General features: G+C 41.0%; 1 protein-coding gene across 15 annotated transcripts in view; it reads right to left on the reverse strand.

The window, feature by feature from the left end:
• APBB2 (amyloid beta precursor protein binding family B member 2) overlaps positions 1-23,340 on the reverse strand; it is a 372,773-nt gene that overhangs the window by 328,341 nt on the left and 21,092 nt on the right. For 10 of the 15 annotated variants that reach the window (XM_061192200.1, XM_061192204.1, XM_061192205.1 and 7 more), the window contains exon 1: positions 16,495-16,948. The exons of 2 other annotated variants lie outside the window; for them this stretch is intronic. The gene's annotated coding sequence lies outside the window, so the exon portion shown is untranslated. Of the gene's footprint in view, positions 1-16,494; positions 16,950-23,340 lie in introns of those variants that run through there. 3 more of the 15 variants (XM_061192211.1, XM_061192207.1, XM_061192197.1) reach the window with 2 other exon arrangements.

Below are 23,340 nucleotides of genomic sequence, written 5' to 3' on the forward strand. Positions count from 1 at the left end.
AGGGCACAAGAGAAGTCTCCTTTGATTTAGAGATGATCTCAAGACACATAATTTCCCTTTATCTAATTAGAGAACACAATAAATTCTCCTAGTACCAGACAGCACAAGCACAATTAAGTGCTTAAAAGATACTTTCTGTGATGATAAATCCCTTTTAAAAAGCAAACCAAAAAAACTTATTTTTTATACAGACTGCCTGAAAAAGTGAAATAATAATATCACTTCTCATGGTAACTTTTAAATAACTAAAATAGCTATTTTATCCCCTGAATTTCAAATCCTGTATCACACTAGCTTTAATGTAAGCACAAAGAGTAAACTCCAAATATTTTTAGAACCAACAGAAAGTTATAACTTAGAGGTTGATTCCTTTCACTTAGGAATATTCCTAAATGATCCCTTAAAGCATACCTATTTTTTAGAGGACTATATTAAATCCAGGTGTTTAAGTATATATCAAGTTTAACATAATGTCCACCTTCTGGGCGTAATTCTGGATTTTCATTTTTCTTTTTAAGTTTTATTTTACAAAGGATTTTAAGTGGGTATATTTTCCCTTCAGCCCCATTTTCAGAAAGTTTCACCATCAGGGTAATAAACCACTTCCCTAAACCATTAAATCTTGAATACTTCCCTCACAAAAAAATCAAGTATTTTGTATTTTAATTGACCATTTGAGATGTCTGCAACACATGCACATAAAGGAAGACAGTTTGAGATTTGGAATCCAAAGAACCTCAGGTGTGCGAGTTTTAGCTGTGTAGCACTGGGTAAATCGCTTATCTATTTCCTCACTGTACGCTAGGGTCACATTAGCACCTGTCTCTTGGGAATGCTGAAGAACTATCTCTGATTCTCTGATCCTCCAATGCCAACTGGGCGTCCTACAATTCCATTTCGACATCAACTACCCAGAGGGAGCATCAGACCCACAAGTTTAAGGGCTCACTCGTACAAGACTGTCCTCATTTCAGATGCCAGTGACGAGCACCCAGTTCCCAGGTCGCCTGTATTTCTATCTGACTTAGCCCACAACACCTACCCCCTCAGGTTCACGAGAACAGCTCACAGAACTCAGGAAAACACTTTACTTACATGTAGTGGTTTATCACATAGGACACAACTCAGGAACAGCCAAATGGAAGAGCCGCACAGGGCAAGGTCTGAGGGGAGGGGGTACACATGCCCTCTCTGGGTGCACCACCCTCCCGGCACCACAATGTGTTCACCAACCCAGTCGTTTGGGGGGTTTTATGTAGGTTTCATTGCCTAAACATGACTGATTAAATCACTGGCACTTGGTGACTGAACTTAATCTCTAGTCCCTCTCTTCTCTCCCAACCCCCCGAGTTCAGGGAGGGGTTGAAGCTCAACCATCTAATCATGGCTTGGTGTTTCCGGTGCCCAGCCCTCATCCTGAAGCTACCTAGCAGTGTCCTTCCATCCCTTAGCCAGAAGTCATCTCATTAGCATACAAAGGACATTCTGATCACTCAGGGATTCCAACTGTTCTAGGAGCTCTGTGGCAGCAACCTGGGACAAAGACGAAATATTAACTTTTTGTTACACCATATGCTGAACATAAATACAAATGGTGGCTATCGGTGTTTTACTAATACCAAATAGTAGTCAGTCTTGCAGGTGCCTCCCCAGCATTGAATGGCAAACATATGGTTTAAGGGAGACTGCCCACCACCATCCCTACGTTCCTATCTTCCTTCTAACAGTCAGTGGTTCGAGAATGGACAAATAACAGGAACAAGGAGCCAATGGCATTCCCCTGATCACAGGGAAGGGCTCTGAATTGATCTTATCAGTATGAACCTCAACACTTTTGAACAACAGTTGGGAAAACTCTTTCCCTAGATGTGAACAAGGATACACATCATTCTGGAAGCTACTGGCAGCCATTTTACCACCCTGAAAAAAACACACTGAAAAAGCTGGCAGGAAAGGCCAGTCCCAAAGCAGGGCTTCTCAATAGCCTGTAACAGTCTATTACAAGGTCAGGACAGAAATAAGCATGTTTAGAAACATTTACAGCAACTTGGCAGAAAAGTTTTACATCTGTTGAATTTAACTTTAAAAATATGGGATATATTTGTCTTTTTAAATTTCATTTTTCTAGTAATTCACTTGTGTTTATACTGTATTTTATAAAAGTACTGATCTGCACTGGTTTAGAATTTTTTCTTAAAAAATTCCTTTCCTCAGATAGCTTGAGAAGCACTGGCCTAAAGATCTGAGCAATGAAACCTCAGCCTTGTTCAAACCATACCTAAACCCGGTATGTCATCTCTACTTTTTAGTTCACTGAGCCAACAGATACTCTTTACTGCTTAAGCCTATTTGAGTTGAATTTTCTGCCATTTACAATAGAATCTATTCTACCTGATACTGGAAACTGATTACCAACCTAAAGTAAGGTGGAAGAATGGACAAAGATGGAGGTAGGATACAGCACAGGCAAAGGTACCAAGAATTCCAATCATTACATAAAACTTTCCATGAAACTGAAGAAGAAAATATCCAAGCAAAGATATATATTCAGATAAAGGCTTTCAGAGCCCTGCAATTAAATGGCCACCTTGATGGATTTCCTTCCTTCAAACAATGAACCCATGCAAACATTTCATTGTTTCACTCATTTCAGCAACTGTCAATTTTGAGCCAAATGAATTATCTTCAAGCAAATGTCACACACAGTGAGGAGTGATTTCATTTTCCTAAATTGTTGTCAAACCTTTGAATACTGAAGCTTCCAAAAAAGGAGAATTGGAAAAATGACAGTTTAGAGGTGGGAAAGAAACATGAGTTATTTCAAAGCAGCAGCCTGTGATACAGTGAAATCTTTCTTCTAAAGTGCCTCCATCTAACATTTTTCAAGCTGCAATCATTTCAACTGCTGGCTTTCACTATATTTATGCTAAAATTTAGCTGATTTATTTTGATAGTATTTTACCAGGGTGAAAAGCCAAAAATGAACAGAGAAAAAAAAGGAAAACAAAATATTACTGTACGTTTTTAAGATAAAACTAGAAATGGAAGGAATTAGGAAAGAATGAAGAATGAACTTTGTTAAGAAAAACGTTGACTAGTTTTATTTCTTTTATGAATCTAGAACAGCCCTAAAACAGAATGAGGTTACTCTAAGTCAGAAGCCCATGTATAATAGGTGAGGTGAGTAGGTTATGGGGGGAGGGGGAGAGGTACCCACCCTGAATAATCAGTTCAAGCCCAGGGAACTCCTAAAACCCTTAACAAGATCTGGTAAATGAGGCAGTCAGCAAGGAGTCATAGCCTCCTCCAAAGCTCCCCTCACTGGGGGGTCCAGGGACATTTTCCCCAGGAGTCTGAGATCTAGAAACTTTCTATTTGTTTTTTCTTTTTTTTTTTTTTTTGATGTTTTTAAAAATTAATACATAATAATATAAGCATACTTTAGGCCATTCACATGCCAACCTTCTTACAGTCAAGTAATCTCAATTCCTACAACTGCATTTATAAGCATGCTGGTACCAAGATCACTCGAAATGACAGCATTTAACTCTTGTTAGTGTTTCTCAAGCTGCAATGTGTGCCCCCAGACATAGTCTCAGAGGTCCACATTATCTGAAGTTTGAGAAGCTTGAGCCTACTTAATACTATCATATCCCTTTGGAAGGAAGAACAAATAAATTACTTTATAGTTAAAAACCGAGGAATGATGTGAGGGCCTGAGAAGCACACAAGATCACTTCCATAATATTCTTAACAAAAATGCATAACCTTCATTCAGTCATGAAGAAACAGCCAACAAATCCAAAATGAGGGGCATTCTACAAAATAACTGGCCACTACTCTCCAGAGTGTCAAGGTTATGAAAGACAAAGAAAGGTAGAGGCATTGCTCCATATTAAGACGACTAAGGCACTATGACAACTGAATGTAACATGTAATCCTGGATTGGATCCTAGACCAAAAAGAACATTAATGGGACATTAACTGGCAAAATTTGAATAAGGTCCCTGGATAATAACATTAAATCAATGTTTAGTCCCTGATTTTTGATCACTGTACAGTGATTATGTAAGACCCTTTCATTTAGAAAATCTAAATGAAGAATATAAAGGAATTCTTTATACTTTTTGCTATTTTTTGAAAAGGCTAAAATTATTTCAGAATAAAAAGTTTAAAACACTAAAAAATTTTAAATAGATAAGGAAGTGTATGAACCAACGAAAAAGAAACCAAAAGCAGCAAAAACCTGTACAATGTCTATTAATGTCCAGTGGACTAAGGGGTCTCATCTCCTCTGCAGAGATGGCCCTTGAGATCTAACCAATGCATGACGTCACTCTCATTTGGCTTCCCGGGTAGGTTTCCCTCCAGAACTCATGTCCAGACCCCTTTCTGGCTCTAGTCTTTAACATTAACATCTGATATTTTAGTTTACATGAATCTCTTACGATTTGAGTTAACAAAAGCCCAATCCCCAGAGTCCAATCACCTTACAGGTGTGCTGAGAAAAGAACTGATTCTCCAGGTTATTAGAGCTGAGAGCCAGACTCCAAACTATGGTGATAAAGACCTACTTGCCATGGGCCCTGCCCAACAACCATTCTGCAAGCCTGTAACACCCAAAGATCGTTACTGCCCACACTTTCGTGCAAAGATTAACAGGCAGCTCCCAACAAAAAGAATGTACTCAAGGTACAGTCATCTTGTAAAGCAGGAGATGTCAGCAGCCAGCTTTGAATCTTGCCGAATAAAGGATTATGGAGGACAAAACAGCCAAGGGCCAAGAGCCAAACTCATACACAACTCAGCAAAGGTTTAGCAGCCTGTTGGTTTCAACTGAATAACCTTTTTATATGGCTCCCCTAGGACCTATATCCACAGTGGCCTAGAACAATCCTTATAAAAGGTAATCCTATCCATGTCTTTCCCCAACCTAAAACTCTTAGATAGTTTTCCGTTGCATTTAAAATAGAAACCAAAATCCGGGTGGTAGCCTGGTGTCCTGGGCCCTGCCCGCTACCCCACACTTCATCAGGGTCCCTCCCCCTTGCACTCTCCAGTCCCTGAGTCAGCCTTGATCTTCACTCCAAAGACTCAGTGCAAACTGTGCTCTTTGTCTAGAATGTCTTCCCACCCCTCTACCCCGACATACATACACATACACACACACACAAACACACACACACACACACACATACACACTTTAGCCTAGCTAACTTCCACTCATCAATATCATTCAGGTTTCAGCTTAAATATCACTTAATCAGCAAAGCTTTCACTGACCAACCTTGAGAACTAATGAGCGCCCTCTGTTTGGTGGTGTTCTCATAGCACCCTATGATTTCTCTTCATAGAACCTACCACCACTTCTAATTACATAAAGGCTCTTGGTCTCCTGCTTAGATTAGGAGCAACCAGAGGGCAGGGACTAAGTCTGGTTTGCAAACCACCACATCCCAATGTCTAGCACAGTATTTTGCACTTCAGACACAGGGGTGGATGATCCTGCCCAAGTCCTCGGCTTCTTTTAGGGTTTAAATGAAGCATAGTATGTCAAGCATATGGATACGGTAAGCACTCATTATGTGATAGCTATTAGAATTACGGGGACTTCCCTGGTGGTGCAGTGGTTAAGAATCCACCTGCCAATGCAGGGGCCATGAGTTCGAGCCCTGGTCCAGGAAGATCCCACATGCCACGGAGCAACTAAGCCCGCGTGCCACAACTACTGAGCCTGTGTTCTAGAGCCCACGAGCCACAACTACTGAGCCCGCGTGCTGCAACTACTGAAGCCCACGCGCCTAGAGCCTGTGCTCCGCAACAAGAGAGGCCACCGCAATGAGAAGCCCGCGCACCGCAACGAAGAGTAGCCCCCGCTTGCCACAACTAGAGAAAGCCCGCGTGCAGCAACAAAGACCCAGCGCAGCCAAAAATAAGTAAATAAATAAATAAATATTTTAAAAAAAAGAATTACATCACAATGCCTTTGCTCTAAATATGCTTGAAATCTACAACTGCTTTTTCTTTCACCTGATGGAGGAGAAAAAAGCCTAGCAAAAGATGCCAAGTTGTCATTTTTTCAGTGATACTTTTTGACTGTCAAGTCAGCTCATTTTTAGAATATTGAAAAACTTCAAACGGCAAGGTATAACATCAAGAAAGAAAATGCTTCTAAAATTAACACACTACACTTTTTTTACTCTGAGATAAATCTATACTCATCATCAGTACATTTTCACTTCCCTCTGTAGCCTTTATTGTTTGCCTTCTCTTTCAAACACCTGGTTATTACAACAAGGGCATTTGCTCCTTTTTCAAACAACAAAGACCCCACTAATAACTTTCAAGAAAATGAGTTTTAACTATGGCCAAAATTTCATTTGCTTGAAAAACTTGCTTCTACCTCAACTATGAACTCATGAAAGTAGGATAAATCACAGCTATCCCGAGCAGTCCTTGTTCATAGGAGGATTTAAAATCATTCACAATTGTTAAGTTAGTGAAAAGATAAAAGTGCGGGATTGAAACACCCAAACTGATCATTTTTTCAAGATATGTTTCACTGTAACAGCAGCTAAATTCTCCTGGGCCCTGGCAATATACTCAGGCAAAGGAAACCAGAGGAGAAATGAGAATTCAACTGTGCTGTTTCCTTAGAAGAAAACTACACTTTAAAGAACTTGGCTCTAGAAAATGTCTCCACTGAACTTCCAGATATATATATATATATATATATATATATATATATATATATATATAATATGCAGCCATATCTAGCAGCTGCATGCAAAGCCCAGTGGGTAATTCAAAGATGGACAAAGATGGGGGGGGAGGGAGACTTTCCTTCTACCCTCCTAGGTTCGATAGCCAGATCTTCAAAATAAACTGAGAACAGGCAGATTAACAGGAGAAAAGGTCTACAAATTTATTCATTTTTAATAGTACACACATGGGGACATCACAGGAAAAATAAAGTGAGTACCCAAAAAAAAAGCAGTGCGATTTGAGAGTTTATATACCATCGTAATACGGGAAAGAAAGGGAGGGATGTTTGTTGGCCTCTCAGGGGAGAGTAAATGACTTTTAGGTAAGATGAATGGGCCCTTAGAAGAATAGATGGGAGACATGACAGTTTGTTATAAAGTCTGTCTGGGTGTGGTGTATGTGAAGAGGTAATCTTCCCCGGTTGATGAAACTCCTGGGGAGAGGATTTGTGACAACTGAGTTCCTTTTGGAGGGTCTGTCTTTAGGTAGATAAGGGGAGTTCAGAGAAAGTCTCTCACTGCATTTGCTGTTTTTCAAGAGCCTTTAGTTTAAAACAATCAATATACCAAAGCGGCACATTTTGGGAGGCATGTCGTGAACTCCTTCAGATGACGGCATGATCCCTATCCTCACAGTCACTGGATAAACAGACACATAATACATACAAATATGCACACACACACATCTGATACTGTGACTCTCATGAAAGCTAAGAACCTTGGTGGGGGGGCAGGGGTGTTTATACAAAAGCAGCTCTCTTAACTGCTCTCCCCTTTAACCTACTTGCCTGATTAATCAGCACATCCCACTGCCTCTGTAGAGCATAACAACTGATGTTTCAGCACACCAGCGGCTCACAGCTAGTAAGAGGTGCTACCTGAGCCCAGGGCTTCTCAAGGTGTGGTCCAGAGATGGATGCCAGTCTGCAAACTATTTGTTACCAGCTGCCCAGAGAGTGAGCATTTACAAACGTGGGTAGTCATTACACACAGTTGCCACGTCCAAGTGCATGAATAGTGAACTCATCTCAGTGACCAGTTCTGGCGGTGTTGACCTTGTGAGGTGAGCTGCATGAGGCACCAGCTGCCTACCAGTCAAGTGCTGTAGAACCGTGTGACCATGAGGGATGGTTTAAGGTTACTTTGTTAATACATTTTAATATAAATGTATTAAAAATCCACATCCTTTTTTTCATCACAAGATCATTTAAATTTGACCATAAGTTTAAAGGACAAGTTGGAACTGGCTACTGAGGAAGAACTGAAGGTGAATTTCGACGCTAGAGCATCGCTTGCTTCATTTTGAAGAAAAGTGAAAAATGAAGATCTTGAACTTGCTGAAACTGCTTTGCCTTTTTTCATCTTCATCAACATCCCTCTACAAGGCCAGTTCCTCTACCATGAGTGTTATTAAAACAAACCCACAACCAGTTTAGATATACATTATTCATTAACCCCAAGATAAGCTATCACTAACCCAGCCTAGAGTAGATAAACAAGCAAGAAGTTCATTTCTGACACTAAAAATCTTAAACACTGATATACACAGTTTGTTAAAAGTATACATAGGGTATTTAATGTGGAGCATCACCATTTTACTCACAAATTTTGTTTAGTTATAACCGGATTAACAAATTAACTAGAGTAATAGTGATTCTTTATGTGAACTGCCTACACGCATGCTTCTGAAGAACATGCACAGATTTTGTAATTTTTTCCCACAATATTTGTTGTGTTTGTACTTACTGAGATGTAATTTTATTTATGTTGTTTCTAAAATGTTAAAAAGAATTAAAGCTTGCATATCATATGTCTTTTTTATTTCTTTCCTTTTTTGTTGATAAAAGTATGGGTCCATGACAGCTTGAAAATAAAAAGACTAGACCTTCACCATATATAGGTTAAGAAGCAGTGATGTGCTCCCACCAGCAAAGGTGTATCCTCCTCTAGGGTCAGCTGTGCTTACTTCTATTTATGCCAGTTGTTCTTATAATTTAATTTATTTGTACCCAAACACATAATTGTATATAAATACATAAAATATGAGTTCAGAAAAAATGTTTCTATGAAAACAAAGTTGAACATCTGAATACTGTGGAATAACACAATAAAAGAGTAACACTAAAATAACTGCTGTTATATTAGGCATGAAAAAGTGGCAAAGGATGGGGAGGCAAATCAGAAAAATCTGGAAGGATTCTACATTCATAGTTCACAAGTATCCTGAAGTTCCTATAACACTTTAAAGCAAGCCAAACCGAAAACCAGGTGGACCAGATGTCACAGGTTATGGTTTATGTGCAAAAAACAACATGGAAACCACTTACCAGGTCCTACCTCAGAAATTAGCAAACAGATGTACATTTATATGTTTGAATTTAAAATAAAATGCTTAAGATATAAATGTAGCATTTTTTTTTTACACTTCTCCACTTCAACTGAGCAGCTGCTGGTCATGATAATCCCAGATAAGAGAGCTTATCCTGTAAACACAAAATTCTGCACAGAATATTCAAGAGATTCTGGCCTCCTGGCTCTATCACTGAGACGTAACTGGTAGATGATAAAACGGGGACAAAATACAATGTACAGAAAGATACACCAATCACAAAAAGTATAAGGACCCCAAAAAGAGGTTCTAACCACATAAAGAAAATGAAACGATTTGTGAAATTGCACAGCCTATGTCTCTTTTTAGTAACATTATACCCACACCCAATTCCTACAGAGAATATGCTTTTTAGCAGTTAACAGCATTAACCAAATAAAAGCAGAGCCCTCAGGGGACTTTCCTTCAAAGGTCAAGAAACAAGCACAGAATCAAAAATATATAAAAAGTCCTTTATGAGATACTGCAAAACATTTTCTCTTACTATCAATATAGAAAGCTGTTTTGAACCATAAACCAAACTAAGCCAAAGCCATAGGTTTAGTTTAATTCTGAACTCAGACTTTTTTACAGCTTATCCACATTGGCCCACAGGATTAAAGTTTTAATTTAGCGTTAGGAAAAATAAGCAAAACAAATGAAAAGTACAATAGTGTGATGAGGGAAATTAACATAATAAGTCTCATTTAGCATTATTGGGTTGAAAAAACTAAAATTATAGGGAAAAAATTTTAAGATTGTATTAATACTCAAATTGAAATAATTTGAACAAAAACTCATTTTGAACTAATAGTCCTACCCCCACTTCAAAGCACTGGGACTTGGCTGAATTAATACAAAATTTCACTGTCAATTATACTACACAAATGAAATAGAACGGAAACAATATGCAAAAAAAAAGGGGGGGCCATAGAACCCTGTAGGGGAGGAAAAATAATTTTCCCTCCACGCTTCTGAGTTCTTAGCTGAAACCCTTGTAATAAAAGACAGATTAACAAGAGAAAAACAAACAGAAACTTATTAACATGTATACTTTGTATACATGGAAGATACCCAGAGGAAAATGAATAACTCAAGGAGGTGCCTTAGAATTCAGACTTAAACACCATCATAATAGGGAAAGGGAAGGGGGAAGCTGGCCTCTTAGCGGAAAGTAAATGATTTTCTGGAAAGATGAATGGGCCCTTAGAAGATGAGGCAGGACATATGATGGTTTGTGACAAAGTCTGTCTGGGGGTGGTGTCGACACCTAGGCTCCTCTCCCGCCATAAGAGTCAGTCCTCTCTGGTTGATGAAGCTCCTGGAGTGAGGATCTATGACAACTAAGTTCCTTTTGGAGGATCTGTTTTCAGGCAGATAAGGGGAGTTGGGTCAAAGCCTCTCCCTTGCATTTATTGTTTTTTTCAAGTGCCTACAGTTCAGAATAATCAACACATCAAAGTGGCATATTCAGAGGTGGCACGTCCTAAACTCCTACAGTCATATTTTGGGGTGGCGTATGCCGCTACCCTCCACACGCAAAGCCTAAACCATGTTGTGGAGGGACACTGGGCCGATGTCCCGGGTCCTGCCCTCCAACTGTGGCTCTACCGATAATTAGCACCATGACCCTGTTTGCTTTAATTCTCGGGTCCCCATCTGTGATCTCTGGGAGTCAGCTGATGTACACACACCACAGGTGCTACCCACTCTAAGATTCTATTGCCCTGGAACTAAGCATACAACTGAAATGGACTGAAGCTCTTATGGGCAATGGAAGGCAAGAAGCAAACATAAAATCTACTACAGTGACAGATCTGGACGCTCACCCACTTGGCTGATAGTTATTCTGGTTATGAAACAAAGGAAAAAATGGGGAGACATGCAGCCTACAAAGCAATGTCAAGGACTACCAAACTTTTATAATTCCTCCTGGCAAAATGAGAAAACCACAATATAACCTAAAAATATTTTTTTGCATTAAAATAGGTTTTCTTCCTTATTTTGTAATTAGCAAAAATTTATTTTTAAAAAACACAAAGGAAATATATTGAGACAAGGGATTCACAGTGTTTATGTAAAGATTGCTTTACTGGCATCTTTACCTTCTCTTACAGAACGTTAAATTAATTCTTTCTTTTTAAGTGAAAAGGTGATAACGAAGTAATTAAGAACGTATAATCAGAACTAGATGGCCTGGGTCCAAGTCCCACTCACCAGCTGTATATCCTTGAGCAAGGTTCAGTTTCCTCATCTGCAAAATGAGGATAACATGGTCTTAGCACCTCATGTGGCTGTTGAGAGTTAACAGGAGTCAATATATATAAGGCACTAAGCACAGTGTCTCTGGCACACACAAGAACCTATATGTGTTCACTAATATTTTATGGTAACTTCATGTTTAACTAAACATAGATGTTCACTAATATACCAAATGAAAACCAAACAACATCAAGACCCTAGAAAACTGCACATGAAAATATCAACATTAAACATTTAAAACATTTAAATAATTCCAAAATATGACATATATATGTCCTATGACAGATGTATGATATCTATAACAGTAGCTTCATTTAAGTGTTTTCCCAGGCTCCAACCCTTCGTCAATCCATCCTATCCACTAGAGGAAACTTCCTAAAGCAATGTTGGGTTTAAGTCACTCCCTGCAAGAACCTTAAAGACTCCACACAGTACAGGGTAACCCTCAGACCCCAGAACCAGACTAAATGAGCCACTAGCACACTGTACTTCACAGTATTTACCACAGTTTGTAATTACATACTTGAGTGACTGTTTGGTTAATACCTTTCTCACCACTAGAATGAAAACCCAGGAGGTAAGGCTTGCATTTTACCCACCACTGTCTATCATAAGGCATGGCCTGCTGCAGGTGGCGGTAAGTATTTGATGGATGAATGAATGACCCTCAGCATCCATCAAGGCTCACAGCAACACCTCATAGGTATGACCCTTCATGGCTTGCAAAACACTCATATAAATTTTCTCATCTGAGCCTCACAGTAAGCCTTTAGGGAAGGCAGAGGCCCAAAATTCAGAGCCACCCAAGGTCACATTCAGTGGCAAAGAACCAAAGTGCCAACGCCTAGTCTGGAGTTCCTTCCAGAATATTCTTCTGCCCAAGTTAAATCCAATAAAACATACTAAGGCCTCGGCCTGGCCTCGCACTTTCCAGCCTCTGTGGTTTTTACTCTTTCCTTCTACTCACCTAGAACTGCCTCTGACCTCTTTACCTGCTTTTCGTTCATTGAACCAGGATTTATTAAGGACTGTGATTGATGGGCAAACCTTCTTCCTTCCTTCAGGGCCCACTACTGTGTCATATATGTGCCATTTCTAGTGCATGGACATCTGTGTATTTACTCAACAAAATGTCTTTCATTGTACAGACATTTATTTGTTCTTTCAATATTATAGTGAGCACCTACTAACTGTCCTACTGTGTGAGGTTCCAATGAGAACTGCACAGTTAGAATACTGGTGTCCTAGTGGTTTGAAAAACTACTGCAGTTTCTAAAAGAGAATAACAATGTAAATCAGTCTGCTTTAAAAAGCAGTACAATTGCTGCCATTCACACAGTCTGAGATATCCCAGGTACCTTAATTAAGAAGTAAAGCAGCCACCAATATTCACCAAAGTAATATAGATTTTATCAATTTTCATATCATTTAAAAAAGGAATACAGATTAAATTTACGTACCATCATTAAAAAAAAAAAAAAAAGACTCACACAACGACATCCACAAGCAAAGTATCTCCAGGTCTACTCCACCAAAATGGTTTTTGCACATCAGGTCTTTTAAACAGTTATCGGCCCTTCTCAAACTTGTCAGCTCAAAAGCACACACAATTAAAATGGAAACAACAGATTCAGGAATCCGATTCCTCTGAATTACTAACACAGAACCACAACGCTAAATACTACAGCAATAAACCTGCAATAATCCTCGTGAAATATAGTATCAATTAAATGTTGGTGCAAGAAATGTAATGCAGAATTACTGCCGTATTAACATTCCCTGAAGATAAATTACCAAAGACTTTAAACAAGTGAAAATCAATTCTATGACTATTTAACACAGCTGGCTTTATTTAAAATTTCCCATAACACATACACTGGCATAAAAAAGAGCCACAAAGGGTTAATAATGCGAGATTATATATGAATTCAGAAGAAAGGAAGACAGCAGCCTAGGAATCTTCCTTTATCTTGGAAATGACAATATTTTACAGCCTCGGGGGGAAAGAAGACAAAACAGTATTCCATAATGTTAACTCATTACAGGATTTAATAGAAACACTACCCAACTAATTTCAATCCTCCTCTTTCTTTCCCACCTAAATTTCATTGCTGAATTTAAGAGGCCAATCTCAGATAAGACAAAAAGGAAAGTTGCAAGAACACAATAACGAGAGGAGTGGACAAAAACCTGAGAAATCGTTTGTCTCGAGGGCAAAGGCTTGGGTCTGTGACTCCGTATAAAGCTGTATGTCTGTCTCTACCTCATGATCTCCTACACGGACACAACTGCTTTCAAACACCGTGGTCCCAGGGGTCTTGAACAAGCCTAAGTAAACCTGCAGAATGGTGGGGCTGTGCTGGTTTGCTTGCTTGAGGGTCTTTAAAAGTAGAGTGAAACTTGCCCAGGTGTTTTCTCATATCTTCCAATGGACCAAGGGGCCTCCCCACCCCCATTTAAGTCTCCCGATCTCTCTGCCTTTCCACACCTTGACCATCTACGAGGCAGTGATTTATACATCCCACAGAGAAGCCACGACCAGCCTCAAGAAGCCTCATTAGGAAAAGCTTCCCTTTTATTAAATCTAAAGCTCTTCTCGTTGTGCAGTTTAATTCCACTCCCCCTCACCTTTTATTTTCTTCTGTGAACTCAGTAGAAGGGAATAAACCCCTGAAAGAAAAAAACCCCTTTCATCTCACAAAATAATCACATTTGCGAATTCTGTGAGTTAATAGAATAGGTGTGCCCTTCAAAGAAGGGAGGACATTAATGATCAAATTTAATTCTATCATTTATGTTTAAAAGATTCAGACCTAATATGGCCTTGTAGAAACAAAGCATTTAATATCTCCTTTGATTCTGAAATTGTACAGGTCTCCCTGAAAGTTTAAGTTCACACCTTCACCTACATTCAGTTCCCAGCAGGTGCACAGAGCTTTTCCTAATGGCTTCACTGAGTCACTGAGGAGGTGCGGATACAACCCAAGGCCCTTCTGTTTAACTACTGCAGTTGCCCTTTGGGGTCTTCTGCTTCCTTACCTTGGTAGACTGGGAAGATGAGAGGAGATGATATTCAAGTCTGTCAATTACACCTTACTCATAATTCTTGATTTTAAGATATGCGAAGGATGAAATTGAGATGCTACTAAAATTGTTTTTGGATGTAAATTATCCTGAGGGCTAATTATGTACAATTTCTTCATTTTCCTTATTCAAGCAAGTGAATCCCAGATAAATTTCCTTTCAGGTCAAATTTTTCTTCCCTTATAAATTCATGACTAATCCTATATTACCCTAACACTGCCTTACTCACCCCTCAAGAACTCAGTATTACTGTATTATCCTGTTAGGGGGAAAGGAGCTAAAACTTGTCTGAGAGGGGCTAACGTAACATACTTTGGCATGAAGTTGTTATTACCGAGCAGAGTTAAGGTTAAATAACCCTGTAAAAGAAAAGGGGAGGGAGCCTGAGAAGCACCTGACCTCCATTCTAAGACAGTTACATAAAGGTTTCCCAAAGGTTTTCCCCTTTCTAGCATCCTGGTTACTCTGTACCTCTGGGGTGAACGTGGGCCCCCAGCCTCAGCAAGCGAGTCGTAAAATTAAGAGCTGCCTATATTTACAGCCTCTACTTTCTCTCTTCCCACTGAGTTCACCCCAATCAGGCTTTCATCCCTGTCGTTCTATCAAAACTGCTCTTGTCCAAGTCACCAATGGCCTCCATGTTGCCGAAGCCAGTGGTCAATCTGAATTCTTATTCTACTAGATGATTACTCTGTCTTGAAACATATTCATTACATGCCTTCTGAAACCCTGCCCCCACTCTTTCTTTGGGTTCACTTTCTACCTCACTGACTCCTCTTTCTAGGGTCTTCTTTGCTGGTCCCTTCTCATCTTTGAACTCTGGATTCCAGAATCCCTCATGTATCCAGTTGCCTGCTCAGCCTCTCTACATGAGTGTCTAACAGGCATCACAAACTTAAGTCCTAAATCAAATTCCTACTATTACCACCTAACTGGCTCCTCCCAAAACCTTGCCCATCTCAGTACATGGCAACTCCATTCTTCCAGTTGTTCAGGAGCCATCCTTGCCTCTGCGTGTGTTTCCTCTCTTTCTCTCCCCTCTTCTCTCCACATCTAATCTAATCTAACAGGATAACAGCTCTACCTTATATCTAGAACCTGGCCACTCACTACCACCTCTAGCACCTGGCACAGCGAACATCATCTCCTGCCTCAGTTATAGCAATGCCTCTGCTTCCTCCCTTCATTCTAATCTCCGCAAAGCAGAGTGATCCTTTGTGAAACATAAATCCGATTATTATATTATTAACCTGTTCAAAACCCTCTAATGGCTTCCTACCTGCTGTGGGTTGAAGTGTTTCCCCCACAAATTCATATGTTGAAGTCTTAACCCCCAATACCTCGGAATGTGACCTTATTTGGAAAGAGGGTCATCACAGATTAATCAGTCGAGGTCCTTAGGGTGAGCCCTAGTCCAATATGACTGGTGTCCTCATAAGAAGGGGAAATTTGGACACAAAGACACACACATAGGGAGAACACCATGTGAAGATGAAGGCCGAGACCTGCAAGCCAATGAACACCAACTACTGCCAGCAAACGATCAAAAGCTAGGAGAGAGAGATGGAACAGAGTCTCTCTCACAGCTATCAGAAGGAACCAACCCTACAATACCTTGACCGTGGACATCCAGAACTGTGAAACAATACATTTCTGTTGTTTTGCCCCGCAGTCTGTAGTACTCTATTACAGCAGCCCTAGCAAATTAATACACCATCTCACACAGAATAAAAGGTGAACTCCGTGCCACGGCCCAAAGGCCCCACATGACTGTACCCCGACTTACACACTGGGCCCCTTGATGTTCCCCCAACAGGCCAGACAAACTCCTCCTCAGGGCCCTTGCTCTGGCTCTTCCCATAGCCCGGCCTGCTCTGCCCCAGCGCCCTCAGTTCCTTTAGATCTCTGTTTAAATACCTCCATAAGGCCTTCTCCCTCCAACACTCTCCACTCCCCTCCCAAGCTTTATCTTTCTCCATCACTGTGCTGTCACCTCCAGATACTTTAAACACTCACTGTGATAGACGGGAAGATCCACTGCTAAGACCCGCAGAGCAGCTGCAGGTAGACGGGCTCCAGGGCCCAGCTCCTCGGGGTCAGCTGGTCAGCCTTAGTGCAGAGAGCTTCCTGCCGGAGGCCGCACCCTTCCTGGGGCAGCCGCACCTGGTAACACACCTGAAAGGAGTGAGGTCATCGCTCAGTGCCGGAACCTCTGCCAGGGAATCCACCTCACTCCAGAGGTCTCCACAGGCTGGTGGGGGCTCTGTCATGTCAAATCTGCAACACAGTTCAACTTCTTCCTCGGCCCAATGCTGCTTCCACCCCCTTCTGTTCACCGTGTTGATCCCAAATAAACATCTTGTTCCCCAAACTCCATCTCAGCGTCTGCTTCAGGAAAACCCAACCCTGAGACACTTGTCTACCTTCCACAACCTGAACGTAATCTTACTGAGGGAAGGGACTTTGGTTCAATGTGTCCCAAAGCCTAAAATACTACCTGGTACAAAACAGGAAATGACTAAATGGGAATATTGGAAGGAAGGAAAGGGGCGGGGCGGGGAGGGAAGGCATTGACTGTTTGGATAGCAGACTAGCCCCTGGATAAAACAAAAGCCTCTTAATATAGTCACAAAGCAAAAGGAATACACGCTATCACAATGAAACTAGGTATGAGGTTTCTAGAGTACACATGGCTATTTGATTTCAGAGAAACTTCGAAAAAAGTTGTGTACAAAGTTCCTGAGATTCGCTTATTATCTTGATACTCCTGACTCTTCCCTTCCTCCTAGGATTTTAAATTTTGCAACCTCAAGTTCTACCATCAAGAGGGTTTTCAGGACCCTAACCTTTGAGGTAGGAAAGATACTGTATAATCACTGTTCAACAGCTTTGTGACATCTTATATGTTAATTCTTAATTCCCACTAATGAGAAACCCTGCTCAGCATTTGATCACAATAAATAGCTTATTATAGCCTTTCTCTTTATTGACTGTGTCTTATTTCAAGCCTCACTCAAGACATTATTTTTTCTTTCTCAGAGAATTATTGCCTTTCACTTTATTGCAAGACTAACTGCATTCAGCTCTGGCAAATGATTTAAAATATATTTTCCATGCTCCACAGTTGGCTACTCATTCAGACCCAAATAAAGCTGATTTCTACCTGGTTCCATATCTCATGCCAATTCAGTCAAGAATATGTGAGGTCTGACTATAAAGTAATAAAGCTGGGAGGGTTGTGTGTGCTTGGTTTATAGAATTACTTTCATTTCTTTACATATCATTGCATGATGAGATTCTAAGGGAAAAATGTAAAGACATGTTTAACACCAAAACCAACAACCCCTAAACTACAGCTACTACTGTTCCACTGGTCTGAACTACTCTAAGACAAATGGATTCAGAACACTGTGTGCCTATAGCCCAGGAATGTCATACATAGACGTATCTGAAATATTTTATAACCATAAATATGAATAACAGAGTCTTCCCAGTGAGACCCATCTAATTTCATCAGCCTTCTGAAATTACATCTTTCACTAAAGCAGCCTCGGAGCACAAAGGCAATAAGATAACATTAATTAAAATACATAAAACCATCCAGGAGTAGCAAGGAGTATGCTACCTTTTTTTTAAGGGTAGAAATTGAACTAAAAATAGTAATCAATGTTTTGCCAGCTTAAAAAGCTAGGTCTTACACAGTGCCTGAAGCTGTAACTCTACCAGACCTTCTCCAAGGCAGGATAATAATTAGCATGTTATTATTCATTTGTCTGGTATGCAGCTAACTTTGCAGGGTGCCTGTGCATGCTCACTTTGCAACCGCGAGCTTCAGTTCTCTGCTACCTGTTTGCCATTAAGGAGAATCCAGGAAGTTCCAAAATACAATGTGCCATCCCTTACCGCTATGCCAACAATCAAACCATGCAAAAATGAATCCTAATGAGACCCTCATTACTATCACTGCTGAAGTTCAGCTCTCCACTCCATTTGGAAGACATCTGGGGGCTGAAAAGAGAAAACAGATTCCTGGGACATTTCAGAAGACTGGTCATTCCTGTTGATGACCTACCTGGACAAGGCAAAAGAAAAGGATCTTAAACAGGCAGGAAGATTTCCAGCTTTGGTGCCTGTGGGGACGGTAGTGCTGCTAACGATGGTGGGGAACACAGCAAGTCCTAAAAGGGTTAAAAGGTGGTGGCATCACACATAGCTGGCAGGGATGTAAACCTGAACAACCACTTTGACTCCATTAAGGCTGGACAACCAGCAATCCCATGCTTAAGAATACACCTAGAAGAAATGCATGGTACATGTTCACCAAAAGGCATATACAAGAATATTCATAGCACCATTATTCTCAATAGCCAAAAATCGGGAAACCAACTGTCTGTCGACAGTAATGTGAATAAGTGGAAGTACATTCACACGATGGAAGACTACACAGAGTGGAAAAGAAGGAACTACTGCAACTCACAATAACATGGGAGGTTGAGCATTAGAGCACCAACATGAAAGAGCACGTACTGTATGACTCCAAATATGTGAAGTTCAAAACAGGGAAAACTCAGCTACAGTGACAGAGGGGTAACGGGAGGGATACCCTATGGACGGGGACAAGAGGAAAGCTGCAGGAAGGATGGAAATGTTCTCTATCTTAATCTGGCTAATGGCTACACAGGTGCATACATATGGGAAAACTCATCCAGCTGTACACCTAAGATTTGTGTACCTCCCTATATAGAAGCTATACCTTAATTTTTAAATTTCACGAGTAAATTAAATTCTCCTAGCCCTGCAGCTTTACAGTGATAACAAATCCCCTCCTCGAAACAACTCACTCACCACAGCTACCTGATAACAAAACAGGCCCACTTCAAAAATCAAGCGACAAAAGCATCTTAACAGACTGAAGTCCTCAGTACAAGTAAACGCACATTTATGAACATGTGTATGTAATGTACGTAACATTGAGCTTGCCCGAGGAAGTCATTACCTAAATGTTCTGGACGTGAAGAATCTGGCTCCAGATTCTTCAGGTGTAGAACTGTGGCCCTGACATAGTATGTCATCTCCTCTCTCCTACTTTCTCTAAAACCCCCCAGATGTAATTTATTGATCCCTCTTCTGTGTTAAAGGAACAGGTCTCCATATGCTAACACTGTTTATCTGTGAGCCCCAGGGAGACAGGCTGGGGTTGGCGCACTCACTTTTGTCCCCTAAGCACCTTGTACACTGCCCTAGCACAGTGCAATAAATGTGTACTGGATTTTGAACAATTCAACATACCTTCAGTAAAATTCTTTTAAAACTTCATGGCTAGGGACTTCCCTGGTGGCGCAGTGGTTAAGAATCTGCCTGCCAACGCAGGGGACACGGGTTTGAGCCCTGCTCCAGGAAGATCCCACATGTCACAGAGCAACTAAGCCCATGCACCACAACTACTGAGCCTGCGCTCTAGAGCTCATGAGCCACAAATACTGAGCCCACATGCCACAACTACTGAAGCCTGCACGCCTAGAGTCTGTGCTCCACAACAAGAGAAGCCACTGCGATGAGAAGCCCGCACACCGCAAGGAATAGTAACCTCCGCTCGCCACAACTAGAGAAAACCCGCGCGCACCAACGAAGACCCAACACAGCCAAAAATAAATAAATAAAAGCTTACTGGCTAAGAAATTGGATTTAAAAAACAAAAACAAAAAACTGGTAGAATTCTAGTCTCAGTTCAACTACTTCATGTACTAAAATTCTTTAATCTCAATATTCCTTTCTAGATAACCAGAATATATTTACTTAAATAATATACCTGCAAACCTTTTTCATCCACTGATTACCTTAACAGTAAAACAGGTAAAAGATGAGAAAGACCTGGGGGAAAGAATGAATGTAACTGGAACCTACTATGTGATAGGCCCTCTCTTGGGCACTTTACTTACACACATTATCACCTACAAACCTCACAACCTTTTAAGGTGGGAATTGATCTCTCCAGTCCGTAGATGAAGAAAACTGGGATGCGACTGGTCCATCATCACAGTTACGTGCCAGAGCTAGGATTTGAGGTAAAGACTAAAGAACACCAAAGCCTCAGACTTTCTCCTAGACGATGATCCTCCCACTGGCATTCCTGAGCTCTCCAAATGGAAACCTGGGACTCCCCAAGGCTACTTTCATCAGCAAGCTTCACGCGTTCCTTGTGGAGGCTGCTGTTTTCTGCATCATTAATTCTGCAGCTCTCCCAAGACCCAGCTGGGAACAGGATCACCGTTTCTGCTGTTACTGCAGCTGTCTGAAAAATATAGCACAGCCTTGGGCAGGTTGGAAGAGCCTGAGGAGGGCGGGGGGGAGAGAGGGAGAGAGACAGAGAGAACACACACATGTGTGCACACAAGCAAGAAGGTGGACATATGCGTATGAACTCTAATAATAAGGAAGTAAAGATAAATTTTAAGTCGTCCAGAAGAGTGGCCACATTTCTTTAATATGGTCACATCAGGATCTAATACATTAGTCTTTACTTATTGGGATATTTGTATATTTGAAATATCTTGTTAAGACAAAAGTTTACAAACAGATATAGATACACAGATATCAATATGATATATAAATACACACATCTGGAAGGTTACCCAGACTATTAACTATTAACAATGCTACCTACAGGGAGCAGGAAGAAAGAATGGGGCATTTATACTTCATTCTGTATATCCTGAGAAGTAAATAAGATAAAACCTAAAGAACAAACATAAGTTTTCAATAATTACTACAGTTTTACACAGAGGTGTGATTTATTTTTAGATTAGACCCAGCTGATCACACCTCTCCCTTGAAATACATCTTCACTTGGCTTCTAAGACATCACACTCCTCCATCAGTGCCCAGTCCTTCTCAGTCTCCTTTGCTTCTGCTTCCTCTCATCTCCCCAACCCTAACTTGTCAGTGCAAGTCTTCTCCAACTTCACTCCCTCCCTGGATGATCTTTATACTCCCAAACCTGTAACTCCAGCTCAGACCTCTCCCCTAAGCTCCAGACTCCTAGATCCAGCTGATGGGTCCGTATCTCCAATCAACGTCTATTAAACACCTCAAATTGCCATATTCAAAGCTGAACTCCTGATCCACCCTGTCTTTATCCATTCAGGCTGCTATAACAAAATACCATAGAGTGATGGCTTAAAAACAACAGAAATTTATTTCTCACAGTTCTGGAGGCTGGATGTCCAAGATCAAGGCACCAGCAGATCCGGTGTCTAATGAGAACCCTCTTCCAGGAAGGATACAGACTGCCAACTTCTCATATCTTCACGTGGCGGAGAGCAGAGAGGGTTAGCAAGCTCTCTCATAACTCTTATAAAGGCACTAATCCCATTCATGAGGGACACACCCTCATGACCTTATCTAAAGACCACACCTCCTAGTATCATCACATTAGTGGGAAAGGTTTCCAACATAGGAATTTGGTGGGGGGACACATTCAGACCATGACACTCCCTCACCAAAACCTACTCCACTGAATCATAGTCTTCTCCATCTCAGTTCAGAGCAGCCTCATACTTCCAGCTGCTCAGACTAAAATCCTTGGAATCATCCTTGACTCCTCCCTTTCTCTCACACCCCACATTCAACCCATCAATAAATTCTACTGGCTCCAATTTGAAAATATACTAAGAATCCAGTCACTTCCACTGCTACTGGCCTTGTCCAACTCTCCATCGTCTCTCAAACCAGATTACCACAACCATCTTTGGACTGATTTCCCTGAGTCCACCCAGCACTCCTAAAATCTATTCTCATACGGCCACCAGATGACCCTTGTGAAATGTAAGTCAGACAGTTACCCCTGGCTGGGAACCCTCCAATGGCTTCACATCTTAATTGGCATTAAAGTCAAGGCTGTTCCAATGGCCCAACCAGCCCTAGAGGGATGTTTCAGCACCTTCACCCTACCTTTTCATCTCTCTGATCCCATTCACTCCTTCTCCCCTCATTGCAGCCACGCTGATACCCTCCCGCTCCTCGAACACCACTGCCTGGAACACTCCTTCCCCAAGTATGCACAGTACAGGCCACCCTCCCTCACCTCTTTCAAGTGTTGATTCAAACACCTTCTCTGTAAAGCCTTCCCTGACTGCCCCCCATTTAAAATCACACAGAATATAAAAAACAGAATGTGTGTATATATATACATATATGTGTATAACTGAGTCACTTTGCTGTACAGCAGAGATTGGCACAGCATTGTAAATCAACTCTACTTCAATTTAAAAAATAAAATAAAATAAAATCACATCCCCTCCTTCTCACCTTCCCCTTACCGCCCCACCCCTCGGGTCTGGTTCATTTTTCTCCACAGTACTTCCTCCTTATGATATCGATTATTTATTTGATTTAGTTACTGTCTATAATCCTGACAATGGATGCAACTTCCACAAAGGCTCAGATTTTTATCTGCTGTGCTGTGTTCATTAGCATCTCACTGGCACTCAATAAATACGCTTAATGATGGGCTTCCCTGGTGGCACAGTGGTTAAGAATCCGCCTGCCAATGCAGGAGACACGGGTTCGAGCCCTGGTCCGGGAAGATCCCACATGCCGTGGAGCAACTAAGCCTGTGCGCCACAACTACTGAAGCCCATGCACCTAGAGCCCATGCTCTGCAACAAGAGAAGCCACAGCAATGAGAAGCCCGCGCGCCGCAACGAAGAGTAGCCCCCACTCGCCACAACTCGAGAAAAGCCCACGTGCAGCAACGAAGACCCAATGCAGCCAAAAATAAATAAAACTAAATAAATAAACTTATAAAAAAAATATATGCTTAGTGAGTAAACAGAACCTTTTTTCAGCCACTTATTTCACCAA

Source organism: Eubalaena glacialis, chromosome 5 (assembly GCF_028564815.1).
Source record: "Eubalaena glacialis isolate mEubGla1 chromosome 5, mEubGla1.1.hap2.+ XY, whole genome shotgun sequence".
NCBI lineage: Eukaryota > Metazoa > Chordata > Mammalia > Artiodactyla > Balaenidae > Eubalaena > Eubalaena glacialis.